General features: G+C 50.3%; 2 long non-coding RNA genes across 4 annotated transcripts; both read right to left on the reverse strand.

Annotated features, from left to right (window-relative positions):
* Positions 1 to 482: 482 nt before the first annotated feature.
* Positions 483 to 8,114, reverse strand: LOC130705639 (uncharacterized). 3 transcript variants are annotated; one of them, XR_009005976.1, is made up of 3 exons: positions 5,047 to 8,114; positions 2,786 to 4,410; positions 483 to 2,227 (listed from the first exon to the last, which is right to left on the reverse strand). It is a non-coding gene; the product is annotated as an uncharacterized LOC130705639 (long non-coding RNA). The 3 variants fall into 3 exon arrangements; XR_009005975.1 differs by having other exon boundaries at positions 483 to 830; positions 1,654 to 4,410; XR_009005977.1 differs by having other exon boundaries at positions 483 to 1,277; positions 1,654 to 4,410.
* A 2,962-nt stretch (positions 8,115 to 11,076) lies between these two features.
* Positions 11,077 to 18,767, reverse strand: LOC130705640 (uncharacterized). The gene is made up of 3 exons (XR_009005978.1): positions 18,499 to 18,767; positions 17,472 to 17,631; positions 11,077 to 12,642 (listed from the first exon to the last, which is right to left on the reverse strand). It is a non-coding gene; the product is annotated as an uncharacterized LOC130705640 (long non-coding RNA).
* Positions 18,768 to 18,817: the final 50 nt, after the last annotated feature.

Consider the following 18,817-nt stretch of genomic DNA (forward strand, 5'->3'; position numbering starts at 1 on the left):
CCAGTTTCATGTTGCTCTTTTTTCTTCTTTCGATCTTCCTGAGGCTTAGAGAAAGGCTTCTCTGAAGTCCAGCCTGGTCTTAGTCACACTCTGGGGATATGAAGATACAGTCGTAAGTCCCTGCGTGGCTGAATAAGTGTAAGAACGCATACAGGTTAAGAGTAAAAGGATGGAAAAGAAAGATACATGATGCAAACCTAGTCCTAAGAAAACGAGAGTGACTATTTTTTTTAAATTAATTTATTTATTTTGGGCTGCGTTGGGTCTTCGTTGCTGCGTGCGGGCTTTCTCTATTTGCGGCTAGCAGGGGCTACTCCTCGTTGCAGAGCACGGGCTTTAGGCGCGCGGGCTTCAGTAGTTGTGGCACGTGGGCTCAGTAGTTGTGGCTCGTGGGCTCAGTAGTTGTGGCGCACGGGCTTAGTTGCCCCGTGGCAGGTGGGATCTTCCCGGACCAGGGCTCGAACCCGTGTCCCCTGCATTGGGGGTGGGGACATGGGTTCCACTGTGCCACCAGGGAAGCCCCTAGAGTGACTATCTTAATGTTAGACAAAGTGGACTTCAAAACAAGAAAAAGCGAGGAAAAAGTACTTCAAAACATTTATTTTGCTCACAGATCTGCAGTTTTGGCCGGCAGATCTCAGAGGGGGTGGACGTCCCTGCCCCAGCGGGTGTCAGCTGTGGCAGTTCGTGGTGGGGACTCGAGTCCTCTGAAGGGGTCTTGCCCACTCACGGGGCTGGCAGGCGATGCTGGTTGCTGGCTGCGACTGTGGCTGGGAGGGGAAGTGGAGTTGACGGACCCAATCCACTCTGTCTTCCACAGATGCATTTGGCTGCAAGGAAAGAGGCTTAAATTACTCAAAGAACAGTGGCTGAAATTATAAGGACTTTGCATGGAGGGAGGGAGTTGCAGGGTGAAGGAATTCAGTGGCTCAGTGAATCCCAGACTCTCATCCAGACCTGGGAAGGGTCTGATGTTTTATCTACTTGCAGAGTCACTGTTTCATGAACACTGGCTGCCACGGCTCCTGACTTCACACAACAAGATCTCAGGGTGAGAAGGGAGACAACCAAGGTCTCTGCAGGCTAAACTGCAATCCAGAGCTGGAGAACTGACATGGTCTTGAGTGAAGAAAATACAGGTGAATTACTGATACTGGTCCACAAGCAAGTCCATTCTTTTATCAGAAGGTCAATCTCTTCTCACAAGCTCCACGCTGACTGCTCCCAGGTTCCAACGCGAAACCATGGCTCCATTGGTTCTGTTTCTCCAGGGACTCCTGACCAGTACGGGGACATGAAGACGGCAACGGTTCTGTATCCGGGCAGGCTCACCCTATTTTATACCTATTTCTCTGGATGGTGGGAAGCGTGCATCAAGCCCGAGTAGCCACAGGACTCGGGAGACCTGGCCCCAGGGGACCCTCACTGTCACACTAGGACATTCGCCGGGACCCTCTGCTTCAGCTCTGTCCCGTAGGTCGGGGCTGAATGGCAGAAGGAGGGAGCAGATCCAGCCACAGCCAGGCTCTTGGAAATGGGGCTCCCCAACCTCCCCACCTCCACTTGCACATCCCCAGGCCAGGCAAGGTCAGGTGCCACAAGGGACAGGCTCTGTTCCCTCTGCGCCTGCCTTTCTCTGCTGAGCCTTCTTACCAAGCACACACGGCGACGTAATCCTTCTCGAACGCCAGCCTGCCCGGAAGCTTCGGCCCTTGGTGCACCTCGGTTGGAAGACTTTACTGCTCAGAGTGAACGAGGCCAGGCCCCCGAGATGCAGAGCGGACAGGGCAGGAGACAGAGAGTGCGCTCAGCTGGGAGGAGCCCAGCCACGCGGAGGGTTTGCGTGGGGAGTAGATCAGGGTCAGGAGCAGAACTGAGGCGTCCACCTCCTCGAGCCCGGCGCTGAGAACCCGCGCGCCTGGTGGATGCAGGGCAACTTCCTGCCGATGCTTGTCGGCCTCCCCAGGTGGGTTGTGGCTTCAAAAGAGACTGGAACTTAGAGATGATAATCTCATCTCACCCACCGTGCCCTCGACGGAGCTGTGTTGTTACCGAGGCAGCTCAGTTGAGATTTCCACGCTGTAACGTGTTTAGAATCAAAGCCACTGGTTCAGAAGAAATCCTCCGAAACCTCACATGGAACAAGCCCGCCTGCTCCGTGACTGCACAGGTACCCTGACCTCCAACACCAGAGGGCCAGTTGGTATGTGCGCGTTTCATTCTGCTTCTGGGAGAAAAGAAAAGTACTCAAAAGTCTTCAGCAAGGTGAAGCACGAAACCAGAGAGCCGTAGTGAACCTGCTGGCAGGAAGATTACGGTGGATAAAGGGGTTTCTCAGACCCAAGTCGGTAGCTAGCAGAGGTAGGAACCAATTCATTCTTTCACTTGAAGTGCCTTTGGCCATTCAGCGGCTGAGTCCAGGAGACTCAGGGTCCCCTCTCTCCCACAGTGTAAGTGGTCCTCCTCCCATCGGCCCAGGGATGGGAACGGGGTGTGGGGGCCAGGGAGGTGAGGGAAAGGGGACGGGGGTGCATGTGGTGAAGCACAGCCAGAATCCTCCCTCGCCATCCTCGGGGGCCGGCCCTCCCTCCCTCTGCAGCCCCCAGGAGGGCCTTCAGGGTCCCAAAGCACAGGTGCAGGTAAGTCTGTGGCTTTCCTCCTCCACCCAGCTCCCATCCCAGCCTGCCCATGGGCCATGGCAGCCTCAGCTGGCCGGTCCGGCTTGCTCTGGCCTCGGTTTCTCTTTTACGACAGCCTGGCAGTTCCGAACGTGGAACTTACTTACTGTGCTTTTTGTGACATCTGTTTCTGAGTCAGCAGCTCCATGCAGCAGAAGATGCTGTGGGGAAAAGCTTCCAGGTCAGGGAGGCGCTCACCCACCGCTGCTCGGCTTGAAGTGACAGCTGCCTGCACTTAACTCGCAGCTCTGTCCACACAGCCCCCAACCCCCCATCGAGGCCTCTTAAAGGGTCCTTCATGCCCATCAGGCAGCGGCTAGAGAGCAGACGAGGACTGCGTGACACAGCATCCTGCCTCTGAGGACCCCCCGCTCAGACCCACGTCTGGATGCAGAAGTGACGGCCTGCAGGTGGAGGAGGACAATTTCACGCCTGCTCTGCCCAGGCAGGAGCAAGGACCCAGGCGGGGCGCCCGCACCACCCCCTCTCCCAGGCTCCAGCAGGGGCACGTTCCGCGCGGTAGGAAATGCCTACTTTCAGGCAGAAATGGCCTTGGGAAGCAGAAGTTTGGGGTTAGACCACTCTGATTGCATACCTACACTCAGAAGGCTCAGCTGGAGGGCCGGGAAGCCGGTGGGCTCCAGACCCCGGGGTGGAGGATGGGCCCAGCGGCAATGCCCACCTGGACCGGGCAGCTGGTCACTTGAGGGCAGGTGGGAGGCCCCGCAGGGGTGCTGAGGGACCCTGCGCCGGGTGACACCTCATCCTGGTCCTTTCAGACGCGTCCAGGCAGGAAGCTTCCGAGGTGCTCAAGGCAGTGCTGACTGCCTGTGGAAGGTCCCTGCACTTCTCCGTGAACTAGCTTCCCAGCTGGCTCCCGACAGCTGGCTCCCGACGGCACGTGTAGCAGCAGCGCTAAAATCCATTTATCGCCGGATTTAGGTCCCTCGCTATGGAGTAGGCATCACTCTCACCTTGTTACAGGCGAGGAAACTGAGGCTCAGAAACCGTACGTGACCTGCCCAGGGCCATGCAGCCAGTGAAGGGCCGATGGGTGACCAGAGCTCCGGCCATAGGCAGGGCCCTGCTCCCCACTCTACCGCTATGACTGCTCCTCCCCTAGTCCCACCCTCTCCTGATTACCGCAGCGTTACAGCGAGTCTTAAGTAGGAGCGTCAGTCCTCTGACTTTGCTTCCTCCTTCAACATCGCGCTGGCCGCTCTGTGTTTTGCCTCTTCTCAGACCAGCACTGGCCCAGCCACACCCTCTCCTGAGACCAGCACCCCCTGCACCGCACCCTCTGGCCAGGCCAGGCGCCTGCCTGCCCATCCTCCAGGAATAGTGGCCGCTGTATAGACCAGTGCCAGCCCACAGCCTGGCGAAGGTCTTGTTTTGTCTTAGTCTCTGGTCTCCCCCCGGCAGACTGCGGGTTCCTGCGGGACAGCTGTGTGGGAGGGGTCCCTGTCCTAATCCTTTGTTCCTTCATTGCCCCCTCTTGCCCAGCCGAGAAGCAGCAGCTGTTCTTTCATACCTCTTACCTCTGGACTCCTCAGGGTCCTCTTAAGGAATTAACCACCTGGTAGGACTTTACCTGTTAGGAATTAGCCACCTTGTCTTGTTCTACTTAATAATTCTTTATAGAATTCCCTGGTGGTCCAGTGGTTAGGATGCCACATTTCCACTGCGGGGGGCACAGGTTCAGTCTCTGGTCGGGGAACTAAGATCCCGTAAGCTGCAAGGCCAAAAAAAAAAAAAAAAAATCTTAAAATACCCCTGTTCAAATAACCAGTACAGTTTCTGTCTCCCAATTGGACACTGACAGCCCCCCGGCAGACCTCAAGGCTGGCAAGAGGGAGAATGTCTCTGGCAGACTCCCCACCCCAGGGCACAAAGCAGAGTGGGGATAGGGGGTTGGGGGGTGGGGTGTGCCTGTGGAGATAAGGGACAATCACTCAACAACGAACCGAGGGTGAAATAAAGATATTTTCAGATGAAAAGAATGAGTTTTTTTCCATCAGCAGATCCTCACTAAAGCAAATTCTAAAATAACATACTTCAGGACAGAACGAAATGATCCCAGATGGAAGGTCTGAAATACGCAAAGAAAGGACGAGCAAAAATAATAATACTGGGATAAATCTAAAAGGACATGAAACAATGCTATCTTATGAGGTTAAAAAAAAGGAACATGCAAGTCAGATGGGGGGGAGCTATGGACAGAATCGTATTTCCCCAAAATTCCCATGTTGAAGCCCTACCTGCACTGTGATACCATTTGGAGTCAGGGCCTTTGGGAGCTGATTAAGTTATGAGAGGGGCCCTCATGACGGGATCAGTGCTCTTATAAGAAGAGACCCCGGGGACTTACCTGGCCATCCAGTGGTTAAGACTCCACCTTCCAGTGCAGGGGGTGTGGGTTCGATCCCTGGTCAGGGAGCTAAGGTCCCACATGCCTCCTGGCCAAAAAACCAAGACATAGAACAGAAGCAATATTGTAACAAATTCAATAAAGACTAAAAATGGTCCACATCCAAGAGTAAATCTTAACAAACAGGAAAAGAAGAGACCCCAAACATCTCTCCCTCTCCCCGCACCCTGCCGTGTGAGGACACAGTGGGAAGGCGGCCGTCTGCAAACCAGGAAGGGGGGCCCCACCAGAATCCAGCCACACTGGCACCCTGATCTTGGACTTCCAGCCTTGAGAACCGTGAGAGAATACATTTCTGCCGTTTAAGCCACGCAGGCTGTGGTACTTCATTACGGCAGCTGAGCTAAAACAGGGATAAATGCTGCAAAGACCCTTGTATTGTCCTGAAGGAGTGAGCAGACAGGGCTGGCACCCAGGCGGCGTGAACCTGTACATCATCCCAAGTGAACTGGCCACTGGGGTTCTGATTGGTCCGTGTGTGTCATAAACCAAATATTTTTATTACCTCTGCGGAAAATTATTGACTAACTTTAGACTTTGATAAATTAAGCTTTCATATTGTAATTCTTAGAGTAATGACCCATTAAAGTTTTTCCATTTAAAACACAGAAACTGTCAGAATGAGGAAAAAATCCAAATATTTGCTAACAAGAGGCATATCTAAAACATAAGAATACAGATGTTGAAAGTAAAAGGACAGTAAAAGATGCTGTTAATGCTGGAAGATGTTAATCAAAAAAAAAAAAAAGCCACTGGAGCATTATAAATATTAGACAAAATAGATTTAAGGCAAAGATAATCACCAGAACGAAGCTCGTGTCATAATGATAGAAGCTCTTTCAGTAGAACAATGTCAGTTTGGTTAAAAGAACAAGTTCCAGACTCAGTCTGTTCAAATTCCAGCTCGGCTACTTACCATAAGTGTAATCTTCAGCAAATTGCTTAGTCTCTGTATTCTTCGGTTTCCACACGTAAATGGGATACTAATAGTTAACTACCTTGTAGGATGGTTAAGAGGATAACAGAGTTAGCATATATTTAAAGCACTTAGAACAATGCCCGCCATGTATGTACATAGTAGGCATTACACACACAGGGCATGAAATTACAAACCCTAATAACATGCATCAAAATATGTGAAGAAAAGTTTAACAGAACTACAAAAATGAATAGATACCAGTCCAAATTCTCAATGGGCTATTTTAAACACATCCTCTGAGTGATTAAAAATTCAGTAGCAATATGGAAGAGTTGACAATACAAAAAGTCAATGGACACATAAAACACTGCATCCAATAACCTATGTTATTTTCCAAAATTTGCTGTATACTGGGTCTTAAACTGAATCTCATCAAATTTCATACAAAGCATGCGTGAAATCATGAGAAACATGCTCTAGAACTACATGCAATAAAGCTAGAAATCAAAAACAAGCCAAAACACCTAGAAAATCCTGGAAATTAACATTTCTAAATAATTCACACAAATTGGAAAATATCTTGAACTGAGTGCACCATCACTCCCCACTGTACAGAGGAGGAAACTAAAGAATCGGTCATTTGAGTAACTTGCCCAAGGTCACAGAGCAGAAGCAGGATTTGAACCCCAGAAGCCCGATTCTAGAACCTCACTCTTTACTGTCGTACTTTACTGTTTCCCTTAATTGTAGAAAAATAAGGTGAATGTTATGATGGTGAGCAGCAGTCTTTCATCTCTATATCACCATGTCCAGCATATCAAAAGGCCTTTACACATTTAAAAATAATTGATCAGTTTTTTTTAGGTAGATGAACATTTACTTGGTTACAAAATTGACAGGTACTGAAAGAGGAACGTAGCAGAGATTCCCCTCCCCACCCCCAGACAGCCGGGTGCCCTCCAGAGGTAATGCTGTCACAATCTTATGGGTCCTTTCAGAAATATTTTATGCACATATAAACAAAGACATATTTTTTTTCTTTTTATCTAATGAATAGCATATATGCACATTTTTCTGCTTTGTTTCTTCACTTTAATGATATATCTTGAAAAATCACATTAATGCATTTGAAACATCCTCGTTTTTGTACAGTTGCAGAGTATTCCACTGTGTATATACTATAATGTAATCCATATTCTGTTGCTGGAACAGTAGGTTGTCTCCAATCTTTTGTTATTTTAAACCATGCTGTGGGGAATATGTCATTTTGCACATGTTCAGTTAAGTCTGAAATACCTATCTGTCCCAGTTACTGGAATCTGTCTCAGTTCCTAAAGATGCATAACCAGTTACACCAAATCTGAGTAACCTAAAATGATGACATTTATTTTTGCTCACAGATCTGCAGTTTTGCCCTGCTGAGCTCAGTCGGGATGGGTGTCCCTGCCTCAGCAGGTGTCAACTGTGGCAGTTCATGGCGGGGACTCTGAAGGGGTCTTGCCCACTCACGGGGCTGGCAGGCGATGTTGGCTGCTGGCTGGGACCATGGCTGGAACCAGACTTTGCATGTGGCCCCTCAGGTGGCCTGGGCTTCCTTACAACATGGTGGCGGAGCCCAGAGGTGGGTTCTGAGGGAGAGCCAGGCTTCTTGCCTTTGTGACCTTGCCTTGGAAGTCAGGCCTGCAGTGAGGCAGCCCCCAAGTCCCATCAGGTCCCAAGGGGAGGGAAATAGAATCCACCTCTTGACAGTGGAGGGGCAAAGTGCTGGAGGAGAACGTGGGGCTGGAAATAATGTCCTCACACTTTTGGAAAATCCACTCTAGATGTGGATTCGCTTGATCACGCGTATGTACAGTCTTTTGTTTTTCTTTTTTGTCCTTCTTTGTTGGCATTGCCGACCATTATTACTATTATTACTATTATTATTATTATCGTCTTGGCTGTGTCGGGTCTTCATTGCTGTGTGCAGGCTTTCTGTAGTTGTGGCGAGCGGGGGCTACTCTTTGTTGCAGCACGCGAGCTTCTCATTGCGGTGGCTTCTCTTGTTTTTTAAATAATGGCTTCCCATTATTTAAAAAAAATTTTTGGGCTTCCCTGGTGGCACAGTGGTTGAGAATCTGCCTGCCAATGCAGGTGACACGGGTTTGAGCCCTGGTCTGGGAAGATCCCACATGCCGTGGAGCAACTGGGCTCGTGAGCCACAATTACTGAGCCTGCGCGTCTGGAGCTTGTGCTCCGCAACGAGAGGCCACGATAGTGAGAGGCCCGCGGACCGCGATGAAGAGTGGTCCCCACTTGCCGCAACTAGAGAAAGCCCTCACACAGAAACAAAGACCCAACACAGCCATAAATAAATAAATTAATTAATTAATTAATTAAAAAAAATTTTATTGGTGTATAGTTGATTTATCAACACAGTGTTGTGTTAGTTTCTGATGTACAGCAAAGTGAATAGTTATACATATATCCACTCTTTTTTAGATTATTTTCCCATACAGGTCATTACAGAGTATTGGGAAGAGTTCCCTGTGCTATACAGTAGATCCTTATTAGTTATCTATTTTATATATAGTAGTGTGTATATGTCCATCCCAATCTCCCAGTTTATCCCTCCTCCTCCCCCCAGTTTCCCCCCTGATAACCATGTTTGTTTTCTACATCGGTGACTCTATTTCTGTTTTGTAAATAAGGTCATTTGTGTCATATTTTAGATTCCACATATAAGCGATATCACATATTTGTCTTTCTCTGTCTGACTTACTTCACTCAGTATGACAATCTCTAGGTACAGTCCGTGTTGACAGATGTTTGCTAACTGCCCTTTGGAGAATGTGTCCCAATTCACTCCTAACAGCAGGGCGCGAGAAACACATGCAGGACGGATTGAGGGAAAGAACGGGTGCGTGGACGAGCCGCAGGAGTGAAGCTGGTGTACCTTGTGGCCACTGGGGGGCGGCGCTTCCCCGGCGAGGCGCAGGGCGGCGCCCTCGGGAGGTTCCTTAGCACTTGGTGACACGCGCTTTAGCAGAGGGAGGCCGGAAGCTCCCTGCGTCCGGTCCGTACTTCGGGGTCACACCGCGCGGATGCCTCGGTGGACGGAAGAGGGGAGGCGGGATCACAGATTTCCGTTTCTCTAGCTCATCTGTACAGGGGGCGTCTGTTCCCCGTGGAGAGTCCTCCCCAAACCACAGGACCGGGACTCAGAACCCACCTGTCTTCTGCAGGGGCCTCAGGGGGTGATGCAGTTCCTTTAAAGGCAGGTTTCCAAACGGCCTCCGTGTTAAGCCGGGGGTCGCTCCGCCCCGGGCGAACAGATGCTGCTCTGCGGGCCAGAGGCCGTGCGGATGCTGAGCTCCGCGGGCCGGCTGTTGCCCAGGTGATTCCAGGGGCGCCGCTCCTCGCCCCGCCCTCCCGCGGGCGAGGCCAGGCCGGGTGGCCGGATGGGCGCCCCAGGCAGGTCCACGGCCAGCTCCCCGCCTCCCTAGAAACCGCTCCTCAGACGCTGGCAGGGCACGAAGCAGCACGTCTTGACAACGCGGCAGCTTTGAGGTCAGGACGATTCCATTGCGCGCAAACTTTCCAAAAACTCGAAGAGATGGGTGCGTGCACCCCCGTCCCGTGGGGATGTCCACGTCCACCACTGAGACCCGCGCGGGGCTCGGGACCTGCTGGAGTCAGGGAGGGTTCCGGGAAGCAGCACAGCGCCTCGGGACATCCAACAATTTGCTTTCAGTCCAAAGTGGGGGACCAGCAGCCCTCTTCGGCTGAGCCCTGCCGCCTACCATGAAGAGGCCACGTTGACACTTGCACGGACTCATCTAGTTCTGGGGTCCATTTGCGCCCCAGCCCCTCACTTCCCACCTTGCAGTCCAGCCTCAGTCCAGCAGCGGTGAAGGCTGCCCAACGAGTCCTGCAAATTCCTCCAACGCCTGGGAAGGCGGGAGAGTGGAGTCCCATCAGGAAGGCCTGGTTTGAACCTCAATCCTGGGACCCTGGGCGGGTCACGTGGCCTCACTTTTCTCACCTGCGAAATGGATCACAGTCTCCACCGCACAGAATCGCTGTGTTCCCTCAGCACATGCAGCCATCCTAGCGTGAGGCCTGCCACGGGGGGCGGGGGGGTCAGCCCCTGTGCCAGTCCCGCCACTCTGGCCCTGCCCTGACCTTACAGCTCCCAGCCCTGATGCCTTCATCCAAACGGGAGATGCAGGCGTCCTGGCCACACTCACAGCAGAGAGGGGTCACGCCGCGACTCAGCACCAAGGCCGACGGGGCTCACGGGCCTCCCTCCAGCTTCCCCCTCCGCGCGCTGTTTCTCCAGCTGACGTGGACGGGCCCCTGGGGCCACAGCACGTGCTCCTCCTGCATCACCGGTGCTGGGGAGCAGGCTGAGTGTCAGGCCCCGAGTGCCGGCTCCATCAGGGCCCAGCCCCGCCTGACTCTCTGCTGGACTAAATGGATGCTGGACTTGGCGCTGCCCCCTGCGCTGGTGGCTCCGGGCCACAGAGGGGTGGGCTGCCCTCCTCGCCGAGCCGTGGCTGGCCTCTCACCGCTCCCTATACACACCCACTAAGGAGTCGGAACACGGCGACGCCTGCCTCCTAGCCCCGCAGTCCCGAAGCGAGGCCTCTGTGCTAACCTCCTTCCGGGACTGCCTTCTTGCAGGGGCCTCGGAACACAGCGCTGCTCCCTCCTTGGCCGCGAGGCTGGGCACGAGTCCAGCGGGCGGGGGGGAGGGGTGGGCAGGCTCCCTGGGCCCCCAGGCTGAGCACAGACAGTCTTTCTCATGCAGAGGTGGAGCACCCGCCGGGCCGGAGGTTAATCAGTCTCTTTGACCGCCTGTCTTAGCAGAGGGCACATAACCCCGTTACTAGGTGTGGGGCTGACCGGAGGATGTTTATTCTGCTTCCCGTTTACAGTCAGTTACCAAATGGGAAAGGACAGCCTGGGGCGCTCCCCATCCCCGGACCGGTGGTTAGGGACCCACCCGCCTGGGTCAGCTCTGCAGACCAACTGCACCCGGGGCGAGGAAGCCCCCTTCCCCGCTTCCCCGCCCCACGTGACGGGCCCAGACCCCACAGCAGCATCTTTCTAAGACACGAGACCCACAGAAAATCAAGAAAGTGCCTGCACTCTTTCACGCCGCCTTTGACGCTGCCCGTCCCCGCAGGGCCAAGGGGTAGGGCACCCCCCGCCATCATAACCTGCCCCACAAGCTGGTTTTATGGGCCGTGAAGGGAGATAAGGGAACCTTTAAGAGCGGGGTGCTCACAGCCCCAGGAGAGAAGTCCCGGGAGCTTGGGGCCAATTCACACACCTGCATGCATCACGCCACCTTGTCCCCACCCCAGGGACCCCACGGCAGTAGAAACAGAGCAGAGAATCAGACCAACATCTCCCAGTCCAGCCGTGGGAGGACCAAGCCCTGTCCAGTGAGTGACATCAGTGGGGACAGCCCCCAGGCAAGGATCAGGCCCCAGCATTTGTCTTCCCAGGTACTGAGGCCAAGAGCTCAAAGCGGCTCCGAAATTACCTGCCCCGGGACCATAGCATCTCCCAGGTGCTTTGGGCAGCCAAGACCCATCGATATAAACAAATGAGAAGCTTGGTGGAGGTGCCGAGCCGCAGGCAGGTTTGGAAACGAAGGGACAGCCGCCCTGAAAGGAACATGGAGCAGGGCCACCGGATGTGAAATTAGGGATGGCGATTCTGCATCCCTGCACCTGGGGTCCGAAGACGAAGATGACCAGGAGGGACTCAGCTCGCCCCTGTGGGCACCAGGGCTGCACATAGCCTCCTTCAGGCACTAGAGTGGCAGGCAGCCCCTTACTGTGGCCCGGGGCCCAATGTCCAGTCCATTTGGTGCCTTGGCCGGCTGAGCAACAGCCTAGGTCACTGCAGGTGGCATCTCTGGGCTCCTATCAACCGTCTAAGGGCGGGTGCTGAGCTGGTGTTTCTTGAACTCTGGTGTCCCTAGGAATCACTTGCGTGACGGGATAAACTGTGGATTCCAGAGTCTCGTGCTCAAGGTTTGGGAGAGGGCCTGGAAATCTGCATTTTAACACGCATCCCAGGTAACTTTGAGGCGGGTGGGGTGAGGACCGCCCTGGGAGAAAACCCCGACTCTGCTGGTAAGACAGGGAAGGGGCGTCTGGCCTGGCTCCCCCCCCCCATCCCCCCGCATTCAGGAGCGTCCTCTGTTAACTGCCTTGGGCCTCTGTGCCCCCAGCGTTGCCTCAGAACCCGCTGTGGCCGCCAGCTGGCCGCTGGGGCCGGGGGAAGTGGAGGAGGCGGGAGCCCCCTGGAGGGGATTACGAGCTCTGCCTCAATGCACAGGCCGCTGAAACTCTCTAACTTACAAATCAAACGAATGCCTAGGTCCTTGAAATATTTCAAAGGAGCTCAAAGGTAACAACACCCTACCTTAATTATCAAGGTCGTAAAGTCTCGATTTCGAGAGGGTACATTTCAAGCCACTGTCACGCACGCGAAAGGCAACGTCTGATCCACGCAAACGCTCAGTTACACTCACGTCTGCAGGATGTGAAGGCTGCATACTCTTCAATTGCTTGACTTCAATTTAAACTGGTTTTAGGCCAGAACAGCTGAAGCACATCCTAGAATATAAAATGCTTTTAAATGTCACTTCATGGGAAGGCTTGGTAGGCTTTAAATTACTTGGTAGACTTTAAATTACTCTCAAAGGGCATATTTTCTTCATTTTTCTTCACTGTGAATCAGCTACCAATTCACCACCTCTAGCTAATCATGGTGCTGTGTTTGAAGCTAATTACTCAAATCACAAATGTGCAGGATGAATGCAGTGGGGGATTTGGAAAGAGGACAGAGGCAAATATTCACAACAGAGCTATTGTGTTTTGGCAAACACATGTCCAGCAGGTGTCAGCTCTGTGAAGAAAGTGTACTTTGAAAGCAAATCTCTTTCTCATCTAAGTCCTTGTCAAGATACCTCTACGAGTTACTCACACCTGCAAATTCAATATGTAAGTCTTCTCAAGCTTTGACATACCTCTGTATTAGCACTGCCTTTGCAGAATACAAAATTAGCGCACAGTACAATGTGCTGTAACAGTGTGAATGCTTCTTGGTCTAAAGATAAGAAAATCAGAGAGTGGTGATGTCAAGCAGTGGTTCTCAAACTTTTAAGTAGTAAAACCATGTTTTCAAATGAACCCCCAATAACAGAATTTACATTTCTAACACTCAATGAAAACGTTAAGGTTCTTTGGGGAACATAAAAATTTGAGACTGGGGTTAAGGCTGGCAATTTGCAAAAGTAGTTTCAATCTCCACATTATTTACGTACTGTGTTTTGCTTGCAGTTTAGAGAATATCCTGATTCACAGACATAAGGAGATGCATACAGCAAGTGTTTCACAGCACACCATGCATGCAATCCTTCTATACCACATGAATAAAGATATCGCAAGTTTTATTGCAGAGTCCTTGCAGAAACAAGTTTGCCTGGTAGAAAATCTGAACCGTTGGTGGTCTTCTGTTATATTTTGGTATTCAACAACAGTCTGCATTTTTAAAAATCACATTTAAAAATATTTAAAAAATAAACATTGCATCAAATATTTACAGATGGAGGGCTCCTGGGAATGAAGGACTAACCCATTCCAGACCAATTCTTTACAGAAAACGATTATAAACTGGACAAAATAGACCTCACAACTATTTAAGGCACTGGAGAGAAATCAGAAAGACAGTAGAGGAAGTTGATGCTTGGAAGGAAAGAAGTTTGGTGCATTTCCTGTTTTTTAATGGCTTTTTTGCCTGAGGACAGGCTCCACTCTGCCAAGCAGGGCAGCTAAACTTGAATAGAAACACCGAAGCCTTGCTGGCTTATCCCAAAGTCTACTGGCTTAAAGAATAAGAGGACCAAGTTCAGAGTGACCAGAGCAGACAGAAAGTGAAGGAGGATCCAAGAAAGGAGAGCCAGAGAAGGGACCCAAACATTCTGTGTAAAACTGCCCACCTCCTGTTGATCCTGCAACTAGGCATGAGCAAGGCAAACTCCAGGCAGCCTGACTAAGCTAAAAGAACTTAAAAGATTTCTGCTGTTATACATTGCAAGGGGGGTGGGGAAGCATTGGGAGCTTAATTCTAGCCATGTTAACTGTCTCTCTTAAAAAAAAAAAAAATTGGCACTTCTCAGAGGAACATAATGGAATCCAGAGTCTCTAAAATGTGTTATTCACCAAGTTTAGGATACAAACCCAAACTACTAGACATTGTGCACTCAAGAGAAGAGGCCATCAATAGAGATTCATCCTGAAAAGATCCAGATGTTGGAATTAGCAGGCAAAAATTTTTAAAGAGCTAGTGGAACTATGTTCAAAGATGTAAAGGAAAATAATTTTTTTTTTTTTTTTTTGCCGTGCCGCGAGGCACGCAGGATCTTAGTTCCCCGACCAGGGATCGAACCCGCGCCCCCTGCAGTGGAAGCTCAGAGTCTTAACTGCTGGACCACCAGGGAAGTCCCGGAAAAGAAGCTTATAATAAATGAACAAGTAGGAAATCTCAGCAGAGAAACAAACTATAAAAAAAGAACCAACAGCAAATTCTAGCATGGAAAAAAAAGAACAATGAATAAAAGATTTACTAGGGCTTCCCTGGTGGCGCAGTGGTTGAGAATCTGCCTGCCAATGCAGGGGACACGGGTTCGAGCCCTGGTCTGGGAAGATCCCACATGCCGCGGAGCAACTAGGCCCATGAGCCACAAGTACTGAGCCTGTGCGTTTGGAGCCTGTGCTCCGCAACAAGAGAGGCCGCGACAGTGAGAGGCCCGCGCACCGCGATGAAGAGTGGCCCCCGCTCGCCACAACTAGAGAAAGCCCTCGCACAGAAACGAAGACCCAACACAGCCAAAGATAAATAAATAAATAAAAAAGATTTACTAGATGGGCTTAAGAGCAAATTATAGATGACAGATGAAGATCCAGTGAACCTGAAGATGGAGACATAAAAATTATCCAATCCGCAAAACAGAGAGAAAAAGAAATTTTAAATCGAAAGAGTCCCAAGCAATTGTGGGCCAACATCAAAAGGTCTAACACATGTATACAGGCAGACCTTGGAGATACTGCAGGTTTGGTTCCAGACCACTGCAATAAAGCGAGTCACATGAACTTTTTGGTTTCTCAGTGAATATAAATGTATGTTTACACTATACTGTAGTCTATTAAGTGTGCAATAGCAATATATCTAAAAAATAATGTAAATACCTTAAGTTAAAAATACATTATTGCTAAAAAATGCCAAAACAATTAACAATAGTAACATCAAAGATCACTGATCACAAACCACCATAACGAATATAATAATGAAAAAGTCTAAAATATTGAGACAGTTACCAAAATGTGACGCAGAACATGAAGTGAGCAAATGCTATTGGAAAAATGGCGCTGACAGACTTGCTTGAGGCAGGGTTGCCACAAAGCTTTGATTTGAAAAAAATTTAGCATCTGCGAAGTGCAATAAAGCAAAGCACAAAACGACGTCTGCCTGTAATAGCAGTATAAGAAGGCAAGTATGGAAAGGGGCAGAAAATATATTTGAAAAAATAATGTCCAAATATTTCCCAGATTTCATGAAAGACATAAATTTGCAGATTCAATATCAGTGAACCCCAAGCAGGATAAATACAAAGAAAATCACATCTAAGGATGTGGTGCAACATTGCTGCTGATGATAAAACAGTATATCCACTTTGCAAAAGTCTGGCAGTTTCTTATAAAACTAAACAGGCACCTACCTATGATACAGAAATTTCACTCCTAGATATTTATCCAAAGATAGATGAACACATATGTCCAGAAAGGACTTGTGTAAGTCTTATCCAAGAAAATGGATAAACCCACTGCGGTATATTCATACAAAGGAACAGTACTCAGCAATAAAAAGGAACTAACAATTGACACATGCAGTAACGTGAATGAATTTCAAAAACATTATGCTCAAAGAAGCCAGATGCAAAAGGGCACGTACTGTTTTATTCTATACAGATGAAGTTCTAAACAGGCTAAATTAACCCATGGAAAACAAACAAACAAAAAGCTAGAACAGTGGTTGCTCTGGGGACTGGAATAGGAGAGAACTGACTCTGAAAGGGCCCGAGAGAACTTTCTGAGGTCAGAGTAATGTTTCTATCTTGATGGGATTTGCATTACACGAGGGCACACACTGTAAAACTCATTGAATGGTATACCTAAGATGTGTGCATTTCACTCTAAGTATCTTTTACCTTAAAATATTAAATACAAATATTAAACTCTAATTTATGATATACTGAAGTGCTCAGGGGTGAAGTATACTGGAACTTTGAAATGCATAAAGTAAGGTGGATTGATGGATGGATGGATGGATAGATACGGGTGCATGGGCATTTACTGAACAGGTCTGCTGCGGAACAGGGGTGCCACAGTTTGAGAATAAGACTTAAGAGACCAAGTTCTGCAACCCAAGCAATGGCCAGATTCTCCATCTTTAAGGCTAGGGAGCTGGACTAGCCTAGCACTAAGAAGCCTTCTAAATATAATATAAATAAATAAGTAAAACTGATCTAAGTAAAACTAATACGCTACATAGAGTATTAGTACTAAGGCATGAGGCTGTCAAGATCAATGAATAACCAACATGCTGCAAATATGGAGAGATTTTCTATACGTTTGAAGCTGCAGCTGTGGTGGCTTAAAAAGCCCCCTCAGGGGCGTCCCTGGTGGCACAGTGGTTAAGAATCTGCCTGCCAATGCAGGGGACACGGATTCGAGCCCTGGTCTGGGAAGATCCCACATGCCGTGGAGCAGCTAAGCCCGTGCACCACAACTACTGAGCCTGCGCTCTAGAGCCACAACTACTGAGCCCGCGTGCCACAACCAGTGAAGCCTGCGTGCCTAGAGCCTGTGCTCCGCAACAAGAGAAGCCACCGCAATGAGAAGCCCGCGCACCGCAACGAAGAGTAGTCCCTGCTCACCACAATTAGAGAAAGCCCACGCACAACAAGGAAGACCCGATGCAGCCCAAAAAACAAACAAACAAACAAAAATATCCCCCTCGGTCCTGAGTACTGGGCCCAGGAAGGTCTCCATCCTATTTGTACCCCATCTCACGACACCCCCCCCCCTTCTTCTTCTTCTTGCTACATTTCACTGATACTCGGGTTCCATGGTCACCTGTCACGGTCCTTCCCACTCAGCGAACACCAATGCTGTCCCCGCTATTGAGAAACCCCCTCCCTGCCCTTTGCTCCCAGCTAATTTCTGTCCATTCCTAGACCTCAGCTTCCCTTGGTCCAGTCTAGACTGAGCAGACCTCACCTCACCCCTGACTAAAGTACACGGACGATGATCGAAATTACTTATTCAACAACATATAACATCTTTGTCTTTAGACGAGATGCTCCATGAGGGTTAAGACCGACCTGTGCCTCATCTTCAGCAAGTGGCCTGCAGATGCCGATGGCCAACATTCCCCTCTGTCGGCAAGGTGTCCGGCACAGTTCTGTGCGCTTTACACGGGTTATTGCATTTCCACTCTTCTTAAGCCTTCGAATGTGTGTTGACGGAGGCTTCTCTTCTGCTCTGAAAACGACCATCAGTCAGTAAAGATGTATGGACGCCTATGAAGTGCCAGGCGCTGGGCTCAACAAACAGGCTGTAACAGTAAACACGAGGCCCCATGTCTGTGCTGCGGGGCCCAGGCTGTTGGGAACACACCCAGGTAGAGTGGGAGACATGCATCCAGGGACAAGGACTAATAAGGAGGAAATACGGGGTACCTGGCAAAATGCTTCATGTTTTAAAAATTGCAGGGCTTCCCTGGTGGCGCAGTGGTTGAGAATCTGCCTGCCAATGCAGGGGACACGGGTTCGAGCCCTGGTCTGAGAAGATCCCACATGCCGCGGAGCAACTGGGCCCGTGAGCCACAACTACTGAACCTGCGCGTCTGGAGCCTGTGCTCCGCAACAAGAGGCCGCGATAGTGAGAGGCCCGCGCACCGCAATGAAGAGTGGCCCCCGCTCGCCGCAACTGGAGAAAGCCCTCGCACAGAAACGAAGACCCAACACAGCCAAAAATAAATAAATACATAAATAAATTTATAAAAAAAAATTGCACACAATTCACTTTCGGTGAGAAAAAGGAACTGGAAAATCTGTCATTCATCCAATCACTGCACAAGCAGCTGCTCGCTGTCGAGGGGTCGGGCCGTGCCGGGAGGGCCTCAGCACACGCAGGTGAACGTAGCGCACACGGCGCGCACGGGCAGCTCGGGGCGGCGGCGACAGCAGCCTCGACGCCAGCCTGCTCCCCCTAAGGCGCCCCTCTTACCCCCCGACCCCCTGCAATGCTGCACTTCAGATCCCCCGAGAACCTCCCCGGGCCAGCAGCTGATCTTCACTCTGTTCCCTCCCATAGGAAGCAGAGAGAATGCCCCTTTCAAAGGGTTACCTTAAGGGTTAAATGGAAGCATCTCAGAAGCAATCAATGCTCCAGAATATCAGTCGCTATGATAACCGAGACTGGATGCCGTCGAGACGCCTCTGTCTTCTGGGCAGGTTGCTTCCTGTTCCGGGAATGGCTTCTTCTTTCTAACTATACCAGTGCTTTCCCGACTCGCTCGAGACTCCAACCTGAACTCTTGGCTACACAAGAATTGTGCAGAAATTTAAATGGAAATCAGAGCAGTATCTTCTGTTACCTAATAATGAAAATGCTAATTAAAAGCACCACCCAACCCCCAACTTCCCCCACCCTCCCCTCCCGCCAA

The sequence above is a fragment of the Balaenoptera acutorostrata genome, chromosome 18 (assembly GCF_949987535.1).
Source record: "Balaenoptera acutorostrata chromosome 18, mBalAcu1.1, whole genome shotgun sequence".
Classification (NCBI taxonomy): domain Eukaryota; kingdom Metazoa; phylum Chordata; class Mammalia; order Artiodactyla; family Balaenopteridae; genus Balaenoptera; species Balaenoptera acutorostrata.